Consider the following 6,375-nt stretch of genomic DNA (forward strand, 5'->3'; position numbering starts at 1 on the left):
TGAATGCAGGACAACTGATCAGTGAGTCACTACCACATTTGCAGGTGTAATACTTGCAGTCGTCAACCCCGTGAGTGGAGACACTTTAATGAGGGACCACCACTGGACTGTAAATTCAGGTAAGCGAACAACAGTGAATTTGTGGACATCTGAGTGACATGTGTTCAGTGTTTCCCTGCTATGTCTCTGGCTCTATTGTGTGATTGAATGAAAACAACTCATAATTGTCTCACTGCCCCCCCCCCCCCCCGTCCAGAGACCGATGGCCTGGAAAACCCTCAAACTCGACGTATACAACATGTCTGAGGTGCAATCAGCTGTGTTATCACAAACAGCCCATATTGCTTCTTCAGCCACAACTGCCTGCCAAAATACACTCCCCGGCCACTTTATTAGGTACACCTGTCCAACTGCTCGTTAACACTTAATTTCTAAGCAGCCAATCACATGGCGGCAACTCAGTGCATTTAGGCATGTAGACATTGTCAAGACAATCTCCTGCAGTTCAAACCGAGCATCAGTATGGGGAAGAAAGGTGATTTGAGTGACTTTGAACGTGGCATGATTGTTGGTGCCAGAAGGGCTGGTCTGAGTATTTCAGAAACTGCTAATCTACTGGGATTTTCACGCACAACCATCTCTAGGGTTTACAGAGAATGGTCCGAAAAAGAAAAAACATCCAGTGAGCGGCAGTTCTGTGGGCGGAAATGCCTTGTTGATGCCAGAGGTCAGAGGAGAATGGCCAGACTGGTTCCAGCTGATAGAAGGGCAACAGTGACTCAAATAACCACCCGTTACAACCAAGGTGGGCATTAGAGCATCTCTGAACGCACAGTACGTCCAACTTTGAGGCAGATGGGCTACAGCAGCAGAAGACCACACCGGGTGCCACTCCTTTCAGCTAAGAACAGGAAACTGAGGCTACAATTTGCACAAGCTTATCGAAATTGGACAATAGAAGATTGGAAAAACGTTGCCTGGTCTGATGAGTCTCGATTTCTGCTGCGACATTCGGATGGTAGGGTCAGAATTTGGCGTCTACAACATGAAAGCATGGATCCATCCTGCCTTGTATCAACGGTTCAGGCTGGTGGTGGTGGTGTCATGGTGTGGGGAATATTTTCTTGGCACTCTTTGGGCCCCTTGGTACCAATTGAGCATCATTGCAACGCCACAGCCTACCTGAGTATTGTTGCTGACCATGTCCATCCCTTTATGACCACAATGTACCCAACTTCTGATGGCTACTTTCAGCAGGATAATGCGCCATGTCATAAAGCTGGAATCATCTCAGACTGGTTTCTTGAACATGACAATGAGTTCGCTGTACTCAAATGGCCTCCACAATCACCAGATCTCAATCCAATAGAGCATCTTTGGGATGTGGTGGAACGGGAGATTCGCATCATGGATGTGCAGCCGACAAATCTGCGGCAACTGTGTGATGCCATCATGTCAATATGAACCAAACTCCCTGAGGAATGCTTCCAGCACCTTGTTGAATCTATGCCACGAAGAATTGAGGCAGTTCTGAAGGCAAAAGGGGGTCCAACCCGTTACTAGCATGGGGTACCTAATAAAGTGGCCGGTGAGTGTATAACGCAGCTTGATGCAGCAGAATGGGAAATCAAATGCACACTCACTCGTTCCCAGAGATGTTACGTAGAGCACGCCGTCCATCATCCCCTGCACTAGATGTACAACTTGTACGCGGCGGGGGGTGAATGCTGAGCAAGGCTGCAGAAACGCAATAAAATTCTGCTACAATTCAAACTAAAAATGTTTCCTCTCCAGCACAGGATGCTAAATGGGCATAATATTTGCAAGATGGAAGCGAGCGGCATCTAATTTTCCATCAGTCGTCAGCGCGGTTCTCCGGGCTGCCGCTTTAGGGCTCTGATGTCTCACATCAAGCTGCAGAACAGTGAGAAATAACACACAAGTGATGGTGATGTGCCCCGACTCCCTTTTATGATGCACCAGGGACGTCCTGGGAATTTAGGCTCCCATGGGTTTGTTCAGGAGACACATTTCATTCCAAACACTCAAGAGGTCTCGTCATGCTCCATTCTCTCCGCTCTGTTACCATGAATATCAAGGTGCAGCTTAAAGCAACAGGATATAATAATGAGGTTTAAAGTGTGAAATAACTGCTATAGAGAAAAAAAATCCCCTCAAACTGGTAATTATCTGCTTGAGAGAGGATCACCTTGAGCGGTAGTGTATGAATTTAACTATATGTTTTTGGTGAATACTGGACACAGTGTACAATAAGCATTTAACAAGATAAAGGCCATTGCGTCCTCTTATTTTCTGTGGTATCCAGCAATCGCCAAGATTAACCAGTCTGATCACATCCCGTAACCGACGAGCGTAACCGCTGCCCTGCAGGATTCTCAGGTTTCAAAAGTCAAGGTAATGCCGACCAAACTGGATTCTAATTAAAGCTGACATCAGGTGTCTTGTGTCCCCCCCCCCCCCTCTTCCTCCTCGGGCCTTCATCTAAATGATTCATGCAGAGAGCACCAGCCCTTTCATGCCGTTAGGTCGCCACAAAGGAACAACAGCTGGATCATACACAGCGAACATAGACAGATTTACAATGACACCGACTTAGTGTCTGTTGCACCGACTTATATCAAGTTATATCAGATCGAGGCCGGGGAAGTCAGCTGACATGTTGCATTTTTTGCACGGATGTTTCCTTACTGATATCCGTGCTGACAAATGTAGGAGAGAGAATTAAATCACAGGGCTAAAAATGGTTTTGTAATAGAATCATCCTGCACCATGCGGACAAAACACAACCAAATGTTGAGTTCCCCTGGTGGGATGATTGGAATAAGGTGTGACCCGCTGTGAACCTGAAGTGATTGTTTGTAGACAGACGTGTGTGTGTGTGTGTGTGTGTCAGTCATATGCAGTGGGATGGAACGCTGGCTTTGTGCAAGAGAATCCTCAGTGTAGCTCATGGGTAAGAAGCATCAGCTAAACGCCCGGCAGGAAACATCAGCCCTGAAAACCCTGTGACACAAGTAGGCTTAATAATTGCCAAATAGAGAAATGAATACTTGGAGGCTTTTTTCCTTCTTTGGTAAAAGGATTTATCTCTGTGTGAGAAGGACTGCCTTGAATTTCACGATGCGCCCCCCCCCTCAATTTGTGAACAACACAGCGTAAAGTAATCAAATAACGACAGGGATGCAACAATAGGTGAACAGACAATTTGGTTCCTCACGTCTCAACCTTGGGATTAAAATTGTATTCACGACACAAATAGGAATGCTTTCAGTCCGAGAGTTTAAATTTGTCTGTCCCATGGCGGACGAGGACACGACGCGAGCGTCATCTTTTGAGGCGAAGGACGCGAAATGAGCAGCGACCGACTCGAGTCCAATGGCGGTCTCTGGCTTGGGTCACTTGCTTTGGGTTTTTTCGGTCTCCCCCCCCAGCACTCTGGCCTCAGCCTTGCGCGTGACTTTAATGGAGACTGACGGTAAGTCACAATTACCCGCACAGGAGACAAGAGGCTACAAGAGGCTGTAAAAGTAGGAAATTTGTCAAAGGTACATCGTCGGAGGGTTGAAAGTTCGGGAAGAGGTTTGAGCTTCGAGGTTCTCTCTGTCTCTCTCAAAACTGCTCTACTGACTCAAATTGACCTGCTGTGAAAGTGCCTGCTTTTCTGCAGATGACTATTGTGGGACACTGACGTGACAATAAAGACAGACACCCGGGCAAAGATAGTTAAAAATGTTCCAAATATTGTAAATCTAGCATTTCTTTTTACAAATCCATGGCTCACAAAAAAAACTGCCTAATAATGCAGGAACACACAATATGACAACTGTTATATCATGTGAAAATGCTTAGAAAGCGAAAGAAACACAGCCCTACATCTATTGAAAGGATTGAAAGTGATATGACAGACACTATAAATCCAAGGACCCTCTTGGACTGCACAATGAGCAGCAAGAAACGTGAACCTGCACACTAGTGGATCAACATGAGTCTTCATGTCCACACTAACAACTTCAATTATTTTCTTGGCAACAGCCTGCACTTTGAAGGCAGTACATGCAAGGAACGATCAGTTGTGAATGTACATTCGCCTACCTCAGTACTGCCGCAGAGTCACGAGAATAAACGGGAAATAAGGGAAAACTCTAAATAAATAGTGACGCAGCCACGAGGATGTCATGTCCAGGAAATTATGTTAGCGAAGCGGTCTCGTGAGTTTGTTATATTTTGAAAAATAACCCTCCTCTTGTGTCAGGCAACTTGCCCCTTCCTCCTGTGTCTGTCTGATTGTCTGCCCTGCCCCCGATTGTTTCCACCTGTGCCCCTACCCTGTGTGTGCATATATTGTCTGAGCCTCCCTTTGTCCTGTGCCAGTTCGTCTTGTCCCATGTCATGGAACCACCGTGTGACTCCTCGCCTCAGCTAGTGTTTATATTATAGATTTGTTTTTGTTCTTTGATTTTGTGCAAGTTTTTTCCTCTCCCACGAGTGATTTTCGTTTCATCGGCTCTTGCCGCTTTTTTTGTACACGTATGAACATGGCACACGTATGAACACGGCCCACGTATGAACACGGCACATGCCACACGTATGAACACGGCACATGCCACGCGTATGAACACGGCACATCGAACACGTCACATGGCACACGTATGAACACGGCACATGGCACACGTATGAACACGTCACATGGCACACGTATGAACACGGCACATGCCACACGTATGAACACGGCACATGGCACACGTATGAACAGGGCACATCGCACACGTATGAACACGGCACATCGCACACGTATGAACTTCACAGCGCAAACATCAAGGCAAAGGAGACTCACACACACAAGTAAGCGTGTTATTGTACTCACCGCACTCCCTCACAGTACAGTATGGTGAGACAGTAAAATCCTCGACAATGTTCTCTGGGAGTCACCCTCTCCGCTTGTTCGTCCCCAAAGGGGAATATGAACATTCCACTAAACCCCCCTCAGAATCTGCAGCTCTGAAGTCACATCCCCGATCAAAAGTCACAAACAGCGAAAGGTCCTCGCACAACTCACCGGAGGTCACATGGTTAGTATATCAGCCACGGTGCACACCTGGTGTGGTTAAACGCCGGTAGGTGAATCCAGATCGTTGGTGCGTTGGATTTGGACCACTTAGCGTGTTAGCCGGGAGGGGCATTTAATCACTGCTTGATTAGTGTTCTGCTCTGGCAGTAAAAGAATGTGAACCACAGCCACAAGACACAATATACAAAACTTTGGATTAAAAACACTAATAAACAAATGCAACTTTATAAGTGTGGATGGAAATTATGCAACCATCTGAAAAATATATGAGAGAATTACAATTGTAATTTAGCTTCCATGTCCTAATCTTTGCAAAACAGGTGTGGCCATTGGCTTCCTGGCTGAGATATTAGAGGATAACTTCACTTTGAAGTAGTCAGTGGTTGGTTAGCTTAGCATTAAGAATACAAACAGGCATAAATAGCTAGTCTGATTTCAAATGTTTCAAAATGTGTCCTTATAGAGACTTTGTAGGAAAAATCAATGGTAGATAACCCTGTAAAACCTAAATTTGTCTTCAGCAGTTTAATAGCAATTAAAGATTAAATCAATTAAATGTTAATGTAAACGTTTTGCATATTTCCTTACATTCTATGATCTTTAACTGTCAGGCAGAGTGTCTTCTGTCAGGAAGTTCAGATTCATCTCCATTGTTTTATTGAAGGTAATAAGTTTGAAACCTTATCATCACTAAGGTGAGGAAAGTTGTTGCCCCCCCCCCCCCCCCTTGTAGCAAACAGGATTTGTTTCATTAGTGTAGCATGCCGCCATGAGGCATGGCATATGAATACATCACAGCAGCTGTTTACATTAATATCGTCCAATTAATTTTTTTTGTTGTTAAAATGTAATTGTTCAGCTCTCTGTTTTAATTAAGCGAAACACTGTCATTTATTTTCTCGATAGTGTGTATGCATAATGAAAAAATGAAATAGATGAATCCTCTCAGCCATGAACAAACTACTTTCAGTCTATCCAAGCCGCCTATACAGTTGCCTGCAGTAAAAGAGGACTCATTTAGTTCACACACACACAAACACACACACACACACAAAGTGATACAAAGAGAAAAATAGAGAGCAACGAGGAGATTTGTGTTTACATTTTTTATTACAAGTGCCAAAGCCGTACGAGGAAATAGTTGTTGAAGGGGAATAAAACAGCGTTTTCATTATGTTTTTTCATGTGCCCCAGGACAGTTTATTTTCTATTAGTGAATGTGAACTACTGTCCCCAACAGACACTCACGAGAGACGGAAGGTTCTCCACCACACCACCAGCAAACG

The sequence above is a fragment of the Pungitius pungitius genome, chromosome 1 (assembly GCF_949316345.1).
Source record: "Pungitius pungitius chromosome 1, fPunPun2.1, whole genome shotgun sequence".
In the NCBI taxonomy this organism is placed as follows: domain Eukaryota; kingdom Metazoa; phylum Chordata; class Actinopteri; order Perciformes; family Gasterosteidae; genus Pungitius; species Pungitius pungitius.